The sequence below is a fragment of the Ambystoma mexicanum genome, chromosome 4q (assembly GCF_040938575.1).
Source record: "Ambystoma mexicanum isolate Mex_15411 chromosome 4q, UKY_AmexF1_1, whole genome shotgun sequence".
Taxonomy (NCBI): Eukaryota; Metazoa; Chordata; class Amphibia; order Caudata; family Ambystomatidae; genus Ambystoma; species Ambystoma mexicanum.
Window position 1 is genome coordinate 679298250 of NC_090928.1, and position 15370 is coordinate 679313619.

Genomic DNA, 15370 nt, shown 5'->3' on the forward strand with positions numbered 1-15370 from the left:
TGTGTGGCGTTAGGGTGCCTTCAAAGCACCGAGCCCGTTGTGGAGTTCCTCTCGCCTCGTCGCCATTGTTATGTCGTCAGCCCTCGGCCTGTGCGCGGGGGCTGGCAGAATGTTAGCAGGCCGCGCGGCCTGGTGCGCAGCTCCAGCGGGAGCGAAATGAAGAGACACCCACGCAGGTTGCTGGTCGGCCCCGGAACTGCCTCTCCGAACGCGGGGGCGGGGCTTTTATTTAGGACGCCCTGCGTCACCGCGTAGCGGGACGCAGGGCGGAACTCAACAGTTGAGAGCTATGCCCGCGGGCCCAAACATGTACAAATGGGTCCACACACACATCATCAGCCAGCCCAGTCTGGGGACACAAGAGCTTTAAAGCTATGCTCCTTTGCTGTCACACCAATACATTGCAAACATGTGAATGCCACACATACACAAACTGAAAACGTGTGATCTCTGCCTCTAAATTTGCCCTTATTGCACCTGCGTATTTGTGCAAGAGCCCTTTAGCACCATTGTTTAAATTAACCTCGGCCTATGTGGCCAGTGTTATTTTCAGATTACCCTACCTATCCCTGTTATATGATATGCCCAAATATAATCTGTAGCCGGCTCGCCCGTTCCTAAAATCTAGCGCACATCCTCGTGAACATTCCCGGTTATCGTCCCAGTTGAAAGGATCACGAGCTGGCGTAGAACTTTCACAGCAGGGAACGTAGCGCGCTGAAAGTCACGTGACGACGAGAAGGCGGAGCGTTGCTAGGGTCCGCTTCTCGGATGGGACTAGACACTATCCTGGATCATTAGATAACCGTTTAATCTAACTGCAAACCGCTTCACATCTTTTTTACGGCTCCGTGCAGGGCAAATAAAACATAAATCCAGGTGCGTTACCTAAGTGTTTGTGTTGTGCATGTCTGATTTCAGTGGACCGCAGCGACAGGGGAGGGTTCCGGGCAGGGTGGGTCCTTTATCTGAAATGATATAGTGCCTTATTTAGTATGCCAAAGATTGGTCTGTTGTACAACATGCTATTGGATAATAGGGGCACGTGAACATTCCACTGTATCTGGTTCTGTAGTCTGATTCAAGACTACAAACACCACGACGCATTATGTTCCTGAAGAGCCAGTGCAGGATATGTGTGGCACCGCTGACACAGAGGCTTCCAATTTACAGTGAAACAGAAAACCATATTCAGCAATGCCATTGTCCAAATAGAATCATGTATAGTGGTGAAAAGACATTTTATTTTGTTTATAATCCTCGTTTTACTTTCAAGTTTAATTTGTTTCATGTTTTGGCTATTCAAAACATTAATGGGATCCAGTGCATTTGGAAATTAAATAAGTGTGATTTGCATTGGAATGTAAAACGCGTGTTTTATTTATAAATGGAAACCCTCAGTCTCATTTGATGCTAACTTTGCGCCACATGCTAAGTGGAAGTTTGTAATCAGTGCTGATTCGGTAGGGGCAAGTCATTTTTTAGCTTGTGGTATTTTTGGTTTAGCGCCACCTAAATCTTTTGCACTAGAGATAGGGAGAAATGGCATATGAGAAGAGACTCAAAGTTTGTAGGTGTTGCCCAACCATTGACTGTTCATGGCCATGCTAATCCCTATGGCCGTTCCCACCCAGTTTCTGCCCAAAACACCTCCCCATTGGAACTCTTTCAGCTTGCTTTAATCAAACCTTACCATCAAACTTTTCACTTGAAGTACCTGCCACTGTGTTTTCAAAGCAGACTTCTGAGAGTTAATGACTTAATTGGAGTTGGAAACGCGCTACTGGTGTGAAAGTCTTCAGCCACTCTAGAAGCACAATGTGTGTCCTTTACTGGAGTCCTGTTAAAAGCAAGTATTGGCAAAGACAACAGCATTGGCTTGTGGATAAGTGTTAAGATGGATTCCTAAACTCTGACCTGGTGGGCAGATCTTTTGGAGGCTACCATAGTTTAGTGGAACTGGTGAACCTTCTGGACAAACCAGACTAATCTATGGTTGCTTGGCAGGCGGTCAAGACTAAATTTCAGGAGGGGTGAGAGCGATCGGAAGCCCACACTGAGCACACACAGTAAAACTCCACAGAACTCTCTTAAACAAGTGTATATCAAAAATATATTTATTATAGGCTTTATAACTAAACACAAATAAACCACAGTAATAATAAACAGTTACCACACACGCCTTACACTATTTACCATATATACAAATGCATTGCGCCTAATGTGGATAAGGGGGAGAACACAACCACAACCTGTAACAGAAGAGGTAAGTAAACGCAATTATCTCATTAGGCAGTTCTTCAGAGTCGATCCCTAACTTATGGAGTCCAGCCCTACGAAGTGGGGAGCCTTGTGCACAAAAGTACAGCAGTGCGTTAACACGTGGTCGTGCCTAAGATAAAAACGGGTCCTCTTCAGAGAGCAGCAGCAGTTCAGGAAGGGACTTGAGGCGATGAAGAATAATGCCCTATTATTTGATTTCAGATTTCAGGAATAGCTAGGGAGCGCAGGCTAGCCCAGCTAAGGTGAGTATCTTTTCAGGGATTCTCGTGCGTAAAAACAAATGGCTGTGCCAGGGGGCCACCAATGAGTGATGCAAGTACTCACCGACACTCGACACAGCCCGGGCCATACTTTGCCAGTTTAGTCCAAGTCGCTTGTAGGTTCAACCTCTGTAGTTACACGTCACTCCGGCTCTCAGCGGCTGCGGGACGGGATGATCAGTCGTGGCGGAACAGTAGCCTTTTCTGAGCTCTCGAAGAAGAAAGGGAGACAGTTCCAGTGCAGCACGTCTCAGGGCACAGGGGGCAGGTATGCAACACACATACAGCTACCGTCACCCCAGCGGGGTGACACAGGGAGCGCAAATGCTCGCAGCATGGCGCACTCTCATAACTTGTAGCCCAGAGGAGCTAAGATGACGAGTTTTGGCAGGAGAGGGCCCAGGACCACAAGTACGCGATTCCTAAAGTCTCGAGTCTCAATCAACTTGGGATGGCGACGCTCCTATACGATACCCCGGGTTTGAGCTGGTCAGTTTGCAGGATGGCCCTGAAACACTTCCGAAGAGGCTGTTTCCGATGGTACACAGGAGGTGCCGAGAGTAGTTGGTCCCACTACTCCAAAGGGTTGAAGCGCCCTTCCAGGCCTTGTATGTTCGATACAAAAGCAGGGGTCCGATGGGACAACAGCAGTGTCAGGGTGCCAAACCTTCCAGCACGTCTCCGGCGGTTCCACCGGTCTGCTCTTTCGTTTCAGGATACTTGGCTCCTTCTGTAGTCAGGTGTGAACTTCATTTGATTGACCTGGAATGGACGCATAGCCCCTTCTCTTATCCAAGATTTGTTTTGCTCTCAAATCTGGGATAGCCAATGGAAGATCTGCACTCTTGCATTCACGCCAGACGTGGGCCAATCACAGCCCACGCTGGTTCCAGTCATTCAGGCATGCCAGACATACTGGCACCAGTAGAGTGGATTGGGACCAGACAGTCCCAACCCTCTTTCTGGGCACTAGCACACATGACATGCAGGAGCCCGCGGAAGATGCGGTTTTCGCAGGAGGCTGCATGCCCAAATAAGGAATACCTGGGTCTCTCGACCTGGGGAAGGCAACGGGACAAAATGGCCAGAGGAGAGAACAAAAGACTTTGTGTGACGACCATTTTCGGCACTGGCCACAGTCTTGGGCCAAACACGGTAAACACAATATAGTCCATCAAAAAGAAGTAAAAATACTTCAAAAGTAAACTGCTGCCACCAGTTCATCCTAGGCACACTTGTACAATCACCAACAAATCCCTAAAGGGTGGCTAGGGCCATAAAACAAAAGGAACCCTACACGCTGTACTGTAAGGTACTTGGCACATAGATAAAAGGTTACCAAGAAATGGCAACATAGTCAAAGACTCAGGGAAACATAGTTTCCCAGTACTGACAGCCTGCAGGACGTGTCAGTTTCCCCATAACAAATGGTGAAAAAAATCCCAGAGTATCGCAGATGAAGGCTGTGCTCCACTGAAAAGGTAAGATTAGGTAAGACAGGTTAGGTAAGACAAACAAAAGCAAAAAGTGTGGGGGCTCCATAAATGGAGGGAAAATTGCACCTAAGGGAAATCTTTCCTAACAATAAGTATTAGGCATTTGCCAGGCACTGCGATTAGATACCTATGTACCCGCACCATTTACCACCCGCTACCATCAGTGGTTGGGTGGGAGAATGGATGAGTAGGTGAATATGGCTTAGTGGATGAAAATGGTTGGGAAAGTTTGTGATTATGTCTGTGAGGATGGGTGGATGAGAGGGTGGCTAGTTGGATGAGTGGATGAATATGGTTGGATAGGTGGACATAGGGGGTTAAGTGGTTAACTACTGTTCGACTCCAATAAATCCAGGAAACAATAATGAGCTTGTACACATTGTAGAAAGACAGCTCATTAATGCAGGCAATTATCGGCCAGGAGCTCAATCATTCTCAAGTGGCCAAAAGGCTGAGGCCTACTGACTCACCCGCATCGGTCAACAGTATTTATAGACAAAAACCACAAAAATTACAATACATTCCAGACATTAAGGAAATGCAAACCCCTATTCTTTTTTTTTAACATTTTTTATTCGTATATAATTGCATTAACAATTTTTACAAAAAGGTGATGTTGGTCAACTAACAAGAGCCACACGAAAAGCGACAAAGGAAAAGAGAAAAGTGCAGCAGTCCCACAGTTGAAAACCAAAAAGGGGACGATTCCCGCCTGGTTTCCTCCTCTTCCCTGTTAAAGGGTTGATTCCAGGTCAGGAGCCTCGTCGTCGGTCAGCGTCGGGACTTTAGAGGCAATTGCTTCTAATGCACATTCCAAAATTTTCACGGTCTCTATCGTCCATTTAGTTTTCTCCCCTGACATCAACCTATTCCGCCATGTTGTGTCTGCATCTTCTAGTGTTCTAGAAATATCTGTAGATAGGGTAGTCAGGTATGTGGCTCTTGTTTTACTTAACTCGGGCCAATATAACAGCAGATGTTTTATCGATTCAATCTCATTTATTTGTTTGCAGAGTCGGCAGGTCTTCTCGTTCGTTTGTCTTCTAATCGCCTGGATTTCCCGGGTTGGTAGGAGATTGAAACGTGCCCTCATGAACATTTTTCTTAGTTGCTTATTTGGACGTTTGCTGCAATATCTCATTGGTTCTTTTAACTTATTGAAGTTAGGAGGCAGCTCTTTAGTCAGTTTGTTCTTCTGCACTTTTTCCAACGTTTCTATCCAGTCTTGGTCTTCCAATTTTGACTTCACTCTTGTAGGGTTATTTATAAGGTCCTCTTCATTGCAGGCGATATCATTGAGCTTTTCTCTCAGGTTGTTTGTCCAATTGTTTAGAATAGCAAGGCTATGGTTTGCTATTTCGTCGGCCACTATCTTGTAAATAGGCAAGCTGTCCTTGATGAGAGTGCTTCTCCAGAGTTGCATTGCATTTAATTCCACCGTGGCTTCTAGAGAGAGTAGGCCTAAGTCTCTTCTGATAAGTTCCATTGCGGTCGCATTTGGCAGACCCAGGACCGTTTTCCAAATGTAACTCTCCAGTTTCCGCCATATGTTCTTAGGAATGCTCAGGGTCGCTCCCATGCCATATGTCAAGGTTGGCACCACCTTCCCTTTATAGAACTCAATCGCCGGGGTCAGGGAGAACTTGCCATATTTTCGGTCTAACATTTTCATTTGGACCGCAAGATATTTTGTTTTTTTCCACAGGATCTTCTGCGTTGTAACTTCTTTTGCCGAGTTATCGATGTGGACTCCTATTTGAAGCTTTGGACCACTTCGATTTCTACGTTGTCCAATGCCCACTTGTAGCCTGCAGATGTTTTCTTAGCCTTTTTTCCAAATATCAATATTTTTGCTTTGTTTATTTTGAGGTTGTTTTGTTCCGTATATTGAGCCAAATTGGCGAGTTGTCGTTGTAAGCCGATTTGGGTTTGATCTAACAATATTAGATCGTCTGCATATAGTAGACGCGGTATATTGGTATACCCAGCTTTGGAGGAAATGCTCTTACTACTTCGTCCGAGTCTTTAAGATCCCCTAGAAAAGCAATAAAAAAGGCCGGGGCTAGAGGACACCCTTGTTTTACTCCTTGTTCCACCGGTATCTCTTGCGACAGCCACAAGATTATAGTCGCTTTCTTTCGTTTTGGCCACTGAGTAGTCTTGAATACTTGCCACTAGACTGTGAGAGACAAATAAGTAGTCAATATCGGCTTTGGATACGCCTCTTTCCCATGTGTGATTCTTTACCATCCATGATTTCAGTGCAGCAACATTATGAAGATTTCTCGCTTTCATAAGCCTCATCCATTAATTTCCTCTTTCTTCTGCTGGGGATTTCAGCTTCTTAGATTGTGTTATTACCTTATCTGTCCTACAATTTGCGTTTAGATCTCCACAGATTATTATATGCGCCGTAGGGTGATCCACCATGATGTCATCAATTGTTTTTGCTACTAAATTGCAAAAATCTGCTGTCGTGGTTCTTTCTGGGTTCCAATATGCTGTTATTAGTGCGATTTTCGCTTTTTCCATTCCCTTTCCTCCAGGTTCTTCCTGCACCCATGTCGCAAGGATTGCCAGTACCCCGTATGATTCGACTATGGTCTTTACTTGGGATATTCAGACCCCCGACTTTATGGCTATCAATAGCCCTGAGGATGCTCGTCCAAACAGGCCCTTTGATGCTGGCGAGAATGTGATATCAAAGCCGTCTAGGGCCGGTTTCTCGGTTAGCCAATGCTCCTGCAGGTATAGGATATCGAATGCCCCTAGATCCTGATTCTCCGGGTTTGTCAGGTGCCGGTGGCCCCTTGTGTTCCAGGAGGCCATGGAAAGAAAATCTCGCTTTATGGTCCCTTTCCTGGCTTCTTCCTTATTTGTTGGAGGCTGAGTATATTTTGTCCCACCTCCTGGTGATTGCTATTTCTCGGTGTGTGGGTTTAACGTTGCTTTTAGCCAGTTCCATGGCCCCTTTGGTGTTCTGTTTACTTGCGTCTCTCCCCTCGTTGATTCTCGATCTTTTTCTTTTCCGCCCTCTCGATCTGGCACTTCTCTCTTTGTTCGGGGTGTCTGTGGCTTACTGGGCGATTCTTCTCTCCGGCGCTCCCTTCTGTCACGTGACTGTCCCCCCTTCTCTGTGTGCTTTTCCTTACGATCTTCAGTTCCTTTAATATCTCTGCCTCTGTATCTCTCATGCCCTGGTTCCCGCGTTTCCCACTCCTGATGGCGGCTGCTTTCATATCCTGTGCGGTACATCGGAAACTGTCTCTTTCTGTTATATAAGTCTCTCGTGCGGGATATGTAATGCACTTTATTTTCACAATTTTTCTTTATGGGCAGCTCTTTCCGGTCTGTTTTGTTTAGCTCTAGTTCAGCCAGGGTGTAACCTGCTTGCTGTAGGTCCTTATATGCTTCATCCGTGACCTCTTTTACAGCCTTGCTTTTGATATGTAGATACGTTTTGGCCTTTTGGTCCCTATGGTATGGTTCTATTAATACAAAGTCATCAGTCTTTAGATGTTGTAGACAGTGGATTCTACTTCGTATCTGCAGTACTGTTTTTCTATTCAGCACTATGTATTTGGATTTACAGGACGTTTGCTCTAGTTTGAAGACTCTTAATTCCTTTTGGGGGTTAAGTTGGATCTTGGTGTGCTCTGTCTGTGTTTTGCTAGGATTTTCCCCGTTCTCCTTCTCGTCTCTTCTCCTTGCAGTTTCTTCCTGCTGTCGCTGTTGTTGTTGTTTCACTGGGGTTGATCCCCCCTCACGGTGTTTCTGGGTTTGTGGAGGGTCTTTCTCCTCAAGAGATGCTGGTGCGGTTTTTCCTGTCACCGTTTTGCCTCTTGTTTCTTTTCCCCTTGCCGGCGCCCATGGCTGTTCTTCCGGCGGTCCTTCTGCGCCTATAGAGTTTTCTTCTCTTACTTCCGTGTCGCTGTAGATTGACAGGTCCAACAGGGCGCTTGTCCTCAAAAATTCCTCTGTCGTTTTGGGCGACGTCGCTGTCCTTTGTTTGCTTTTCGCCCTGGGTTTGCTCCTGCAAGGTGGAGTTGTGGGGCTTTTTGTTAAATTAATAGTTTCCACTTCCTTCGTTGTGATTGAGGTCTTGTTTTTCTTTGTATCCCTCGCCCCTTTGTTTGTATCGTTTGCCAGTCGTAAACCCAGTTTTTGCTTTTGGTTAGTCACTACTGGTGTGGTTTTTGCTCCCATCTTGGGGCTCTGGTCTTGTTGCGCAGGTCGCTCACTTGTGTTTGTCGTTTTTCGCTTAGTGAAAATTGGTTCCAATTCTCCACGCTCCTTCTGAGGGGTTGTCTGGGAGGCTCTGTCCATATTCTTTTTTACCGGCTGTTTCTCTCTTATGACTTATTTCCATTCTGCCTCTAGGGTGGCCCATTTTCCCACCCAATTTGTTGCCTGCTTTCTTGCCTTTGTCTCTATGGCCGTGATGTATCCCTCTAAGAAATCCATCTTGGTTAGAATTTTGCCTAGGATCGTTGTATTGTCTTTTGTTGAGTCTCCGATGGTTTCATATAATTTGCAAAATGGAGCAAGCGCGATTGTGAGTGCTGCCATAATTGTGGTCATATCTTGTTTTTTGTTTGGTGATGCTCTTTGATGGTCAGGTGCAATTTCACTGTATCTTCTGTGCTTGCCTGGTGTATTTTGGCCATCCCTGCTGGGGCAAATGTTGAATTGTTGTGCTGAGATTGCTCCCAACGGTCGCCCACTTGTGCCTTCTACTGATTCAGAACTGTTGAACAAAGTTCTGTAGGGATTAAAGTTTGGTGTTAGTCCTTCTTTAGCTGTTTTTTTCTGTTTTTCACCTCTTTCTATCATCTGCAGGTGGACTTTTGTCAAAGATTGATCGCTCATTTGTGTTTTCCCATCTGAGTCTTGTCCATAGGTTTTCCTTTGCTCCAAGTTCATTCCAATCCCCCCTTCTTTTCAGTTCTTAAGTTACTTCCATCTCCGACGTCGGGCTCATGTAGCACCCTCTGTTCAATTCTGGGCGCCTCGGGGTATTGGAGCTGTTTTTCGTCTGCCTTCACCGATTTGGGCTGAGCAGTCACCTCTTGTTGCAATTGTGGCTGGAGGTGGTCTTCACTTGTTTCCTCATTTGTAACTGAAATCTCCTGACTAAGCCTCTGCGATCGTTTTTCTGCCGATTTTCCACTCCTTGAGATCGGACTTGCCGCTTGAGGGCATACCCCTGACACCGAGATGCCTTCGGTGTTGGTAGAGTTCCGGGCATGGGCAGCTTCCTCTAGTCTCTGTTGGGGGTCACCCTGTACTTCGTCTCTTTTTGGGGAGATCATTGCACCTTCATCTCTTTTGCTTAGACCTCCCCTTGGAGTGCGTCTTACTCTATCGTCACCCGCTTGGTTTATCAAGCCGCTGGGCTCTGCGTTTTGTTCAGTATGTTTTTGGCTCTTGGGGTCTCTTTCTTTAGGGGTTAAGTGGATTTGCGTGGGTAATTCCGCGAGGTTGGATTCATACGCTTCGCTTTCTACTGGAAGTGTCCCTCGCGTATCTCCTGTTGATAACCCTCTCTCCTCATGTATCGTTATTACTTCGGCCTCCGTGTCTGTTTTTCTTATGTTAGTTTCCGGGAACGAGCCCTCGATTACCTCTAAAATATCAGCATCAGATATTTCATCGTCCGGCTCTAATTTTCGTTTTTTCTGGTGGGTTTTAAAGAAGTTGAATACAGCATTAGCTAGTACGGGTTTCTGGGTCATTCCCGTGCTCGCCCCCTGTTTTTTGACGCCCACACGTTTTAGTTTTTTTGCTTCTTTAATACTTGAATTGGTCTCATTTTGCTTCGGCTTTCCTTCGTCTTGATGGTTTAGGGTTGAGGTGCCTCTTTGGGTTGTTTGATTTCGGCTTTTTTTCTGAATATATTGTTGTTTTATTGTGATTGCCTTGTTGATCTTTTTTGGGCCATCGGGCGTTTCATCTGTCGAGTGGAGCAGATCCACCCATTCCCCTGGCTTTAAATCCTTTTCCACGGTGATGCTCTCAAAGAAGACGTCGTTTGAGGCCATGCTCAGGTTACTTTCGCCAGTCTTCCTCCGTCCCAGATCCCGCTGCTCTATTTTTGATTGCCTGGGATCTACTGCTCCCAACATTGTCCTTGAGTTCGAATTCCACTTCTCATTTTCTAATGCGGGCGTGCTAGTGTGGATTAATGCCTTGATCATCGACAGCGGTTTAACTGCCGGACCTGACTGACCCCCTGCGGGTGGCCCCTTCCTGTTAGTTCCGTGGCTTTCTATTGTCCTTTTGATGTCTATGCTTGGGGTCTGGTTGGATTCTGGTCGGTTTTCCTTTAACTCTTGTGGTACCGATCTTTCCGATAGTCCTTCTTTTAATGGTGTCTCGATAGGTGTTGCTTGCTCCTCCATCGCGTCTACTCCATTTTTTCTCGATTGGATATTTTCTCCATGGTTCATTTCTTTGTAGACTTTCATGATCCCCCCAGCTTTGTTGGTACACATGACCAGAGTAAGGTCCAGGTCAGTCCACCCTCCGGCAGTCTGAGCTGGAAGACCTCTCGCCCAAGCAGCGCTCTGGTCTTGTGTTGTCTCCACCTCGTCTGAGTGGATCTGTCCGGGTACTACCTCAGACTCCTGCGGGGGGGGGGTCATGTCTATTTCGCCCGTGTCTTTGGTCAGGCGTTGCTTTCCCCTGCCCCCTCCACTGTGTCCAGGGGGTGAAGATGGGGCAGTGTCTATCGTAAACTTAGTGTTTACGGATTGGATCTCGAGGTTCTTACCTCTTTTCCGCTGGGATCTTTTCTCCCGTTCGCTGTAAGAAACTGACTTGACATTGCTCTGCAGCACTCTTGTCGTGGGCGATCTTTCGGACGGGTCCACCCGTTCTGCGTCCATCTCTAGCTCAGGCTCATTTCTCCCTGCTTTCGGTGGCGGCGTCCCTGCATCCTGCATGACTGCAGCTTTGCCAAACTTTCTGAGTTTCGATGAGGCAGAATTAGCGTCTTTACTGCGCTCCTCCAGCACCAAACAGTCACTCAACAGTCACTGCACTGGGCTTGGCTCCTGACGGGCTTAGCGCCTCAAGGGTGGTAGCCTCTGCCCTTTAGTCACGTGATCGGGTCACGAGGGAAACGTGGCCCCGCCTCCTCCAGGAAGCGTTGAGTCAGCGTTGCCGGCAAGAGCCAAGGAGAGCTTGCAATGCCGGGAAGGAAAAGCGGCTCCAGCTGCTGACGAAGGTTCGTTTTGGAAAGTGCACAATACCCCTATTCTCCTACTGGCTCTTGCCATTTCTAAACCTAACGATTGTCATACATTTCCCTATTCTATTGGTTAGTACATTACACAAGACAGTCCAAATCCATCCCCATGCAGACGACCTAATAGGGCAATTAGTAAAAGTGAAATCAGCACCTTGTGGCAACAATATTGGATACACCGACATCCATTCCCATGACACCGGAAATCTTAGCACCTTAGACCGTTCCCAGACCAGCTTCCTCACCATCAAACATATCTTTGCAACTACCATATTGATGCATGTTGCTGTCCCATTTACTCAGCTACGCCAAGGACAGAAACTGTTAGTTTGCAGGACCTTCATCTTGCTTGGGAAAGAGAGATGCTCATAGAAAAAACATGTAAGAGAGGTCCCACTTTTGAGAAACAATTTCTTGTATTATTTGTGCTACCAAGCCACTCCGCCATGGACTCGGCAGTCCTAAAACTTCACTAGAGAGCAGTAGATCCAAAGCCTGATTCAGTATTTTTGGCAGTGCCTCAACCCAAGGCCTAGTTTACACCAGAACACATCTTCTGCAACTATTGTATTTCTGTCTGAATAATGCTAAAAACATACATTATTAGTATTCTGTGTGCTCAAATTTCCTGGGAAAAGCTTCATAAGAGAGGATAATAGGAACTTAATCTCTGAAACAATGGCTAATATGATTAATATTTGCACTGCCTTGCTATCCAGATGCATACTTCCTTTCCTATGGGAAGCACATTGATCGTGCTGCAGATGCTATACTGGTAGTGCCCTTCAGCCCTGAAATCTGCAAGTGGGGTTAAGTGGGGAAGCCTATCAGGAGCACACCAAGAGGCCACAGAAAAAGTACAGCGAAGGCAGAAATGAAGTGGATGCAAACAGGCTCAAAAACTATGTTTACTGGGGACTCCAAGAATTCTGTAGTAAGTATCCTAGCCCCTGCCTGTAAAAAGCAGGTAGGTTATGCTCCAATTGCCTTTACCTTACACTATATTGCACCATAATATTTTGTGCTGGCAGCCCTCTTTTTGGCTTCTGACTTGTGTCTATTAAAGATGTTTTTGAGACAAACAGCTTCTTCGGAGTGCAGTATTATACTGGAATGGTGACATTGAATAATCATTGAAAGGTTTTTTTGACAAAGCCTAAGTGGCATAGAAGCGACATGCTTTTGGGGAGATGTTTTCTAGCGGGACCTATCTTGGCTTGAATTACCAATGATGTGGTTTATTAGTGGCTTATTTCTGGCTTGGAACCTTTGCTGCTTCTAACGGATTGGTAGCTTGATATTCTCTGATACTGTTAGCTGCATATGGGATCTACATAACCTTGAGCCATTGAAGGAGTGGGTGGCTGTGGACCTATTTAATTGACTTGCAATCCGCACTGTGTTACATTGGGAGGATTGTGAGTTCAACAGACCTGGTTGCATTATCACTTGTAAGTGGGATTTACATAGACCTGCGTGCACTTACGTAGTCTTGAACTACTGTAGGGGCTGATGACCAGGGGCCTATTTCATAGGCTTCGAAACTGTAATATGTTTGACTAAAATAACTTTAACCCTATTATGTTTATACTTATGTTTCTTTAAGTTCTTTGAAAAAATATTTTTTGTTTGAATAATTTGATTTTTGGTATTTCATTCTAATATTATTGTATCCATGAGAGTTATCTTTTATTAGCTTTTACCAAAGGTTCCTACTGTTTTTATCATGAATATTCTTTCTAACCGAAGGTCAAATGCAACACAAATACACAACTTTCCCATGCTCAAACTACAAATAAGGGTCTATTGTTGAATCGCTACTGTGTGATCTTGGAGTAAACCGTGGGACAGGAAAGTGGGTGGGTGTTAATTTAGAATCATTGAAATATGTGACATTGAATACTCCAAATTTGCTAGCCCAACTAAAGGGGCAACTTTATTTAAACATCTAGTGTCTCATATCTCAGAGGTTAAGGTAGCTTGTAATAAGGGAAATAAACTTGGAAAGGACTGGCTGAACCTTTATGTCCAGCCAAGAAATGATGATGAATAATGGAAGAGTACAAGGGCTGACTGCAGGTAAGCAAATGTCAAGAACCAGGTTAAACCACCCAGTAATGCCTGATGCTCTCTTAATGCTCAAGATGAGTATGTTGTCAAGTGTAGTATCCTGTTCCCTTTGTGTAGGTATACTGATTAGTTCCACATATCACTGTAAATGATTGTAGTTCTCTGTATTAAATACAAGATTGTGTAAAACATTATTTTAATTCTAATAGACCAATATATCAATTGGTTTCTTAAAGGCAAACCGCTTCGTTAGTAACAATGTGGCTCAAAGCCAATGAATTTCGGAGCCTAGCATCTTTTTCCGCCATTCTGACTGCAGGTAAGCCCACATAGCTAATAAAAAAGCAACTGTCTTGACTATTATTTTTAAGGAATGCATTCAATTAAGATTAGTGGAAAAGATGATAATAGATAAAAACGAATTTAGCAATCATGCCTTTGTTGAGTTCATTCTCAGTACCGAATTGACAAAAGCAGACCAGATTATGGATGGCCAAGCTGTTTTTAACAGTCAAGGCAATCGTAAAAAGTAAGTTGAGGACCATAAAAAAGCTGGATCATGAACTTGCTCAGAAAGATTGTTCAAATAGCCAATGGACAGGCCCTGATGACTTTATTAGATGGTCTGCCCCTATAATTAATTATTGGAACAGAAATGCGGCGTGCCAAACAAAAAGCAACGAGAAGCACCACTACGACATGCACATTGCATTGTGGAAGCATGAAATAAGATGAGCCATAGGAGGTTAGACACAAAGAAAAATCTTGATGGAGGGACCAGAAGGATTGTAACCAAAAAACGTAAAAATAAATATAAGAGTTGGTTAACACAATATAAAAACACTATCCAGATGACAAAGGGCAAACTATTATTAAAATCTGTGTCACCAATGATTCAAAAAAAGTCTGGTCACTCATCAACTGTTACACACTTCCTCCTGCCCACACTTTCATTAACGTCATAAGTGAAGACACCTGGATAAATTATATAAAAGAAAGGTACTGTAAGAACATGAACAAAGAATTTCAAGTGCCTAGCGCAGCCTATGAGTTGGGTGCTCTAGACGCAACAGATATTAAAGAGCTAATCATTTGTATGAAGAATTTGGTGGCTCCTGGCCCTGATATTGCCAACACAATAATGAAAGCAAACCCCCAACTCCGATCCCAGATACTATTGAAATATGTTGGAGTCATCGTAAATAACAATAAAGTTCTGCTTACCTGGCAACGGTCATTGCTTATCCCTGTGTTTAAGACAGGCAGCAATGATAAAGCTGAGAATGATAGATTATTAGCTTTTTAGACAGTTCCAGCAAGATCTTTGCTTCAATCCTATTAAAGGATCTAACTGACCCGACACGTCAACCACATCGCCTCCTCCTCAGGGTATGCCACCAAACTCATTAACGCTAGCAAGCCGTTCCTCACTACCCAGAACCTCATTGAAATCGCTTATGCCCCAATAGGATCTAAAGTAGATTACTGCAATGCCCTACTCTGTGGCACCTCAGAAAAAAAGAATCTGCACAAACAATCCAAAACAACGCACTCCTGGTTGCGCTGGACATTGGCAAGCATGCCCACATCTGGAAGGCAAGAAAGTCTGCTCACTGGCTACCGGTCAAGGACAGATTCAAGATTCTATCCATAACCTACCACTGCATCACCAATGATGCCCCTCTATACCTGGCTGAAACAATCAAAAAACACTCCTCAACCAGACCGGTAAGTTCAGCCTACAAACACTGTCTTCTCACACCACGATACAAGAGGAATAGAGTGGGCAGGCTTAGCTTCCTCGTCCATGCCCCTGCGCTCTGGAATGAGCTCCCTCCTCACCTGCATGACGAACCCTCCTACAACGCCTTCAAGAAACAACTCAGACCTATCTCTTCAACTGACACTACTGCTTTCTCCTTCTGCAACTAGCACCTAGATGCCTGCAGGCTTTGTGTGCTGCCAATAAATGTACTAAATAAATAAAATAAACTGAGTGTGCTAATAAAGAA

At 45.0% G+C, this 15370-nt stretch overlaps 1 protein-coding gene across 3 annotated transcripts in view; it reads left to right on the forward strand.

Moving 5' to 3' along the window:
• The first annotated feature begins 738 nt into the window (after positions 1–738).
• The window catches only part of LOC138467930 (GDNF-inducible zinc finger protein 1-like), a 378725-nt gene continuing 364093 nt past the window's right edge, over positions 739–15370 (forward strand). For 2 of the 3 annotated variants that reach the window (XM_069608260.1, XM_069608262.1), the window contains exon 1: positions 740–879. The gene's annotated coding sequence lies outside the window, so the exon portion shown is untranslated. Of the gene's footprint in view, positions 880–15370 lie in introns of all 3 variants that reach the window. The other variant, XM_069608263.1, reaches the window with a different exon arrangement.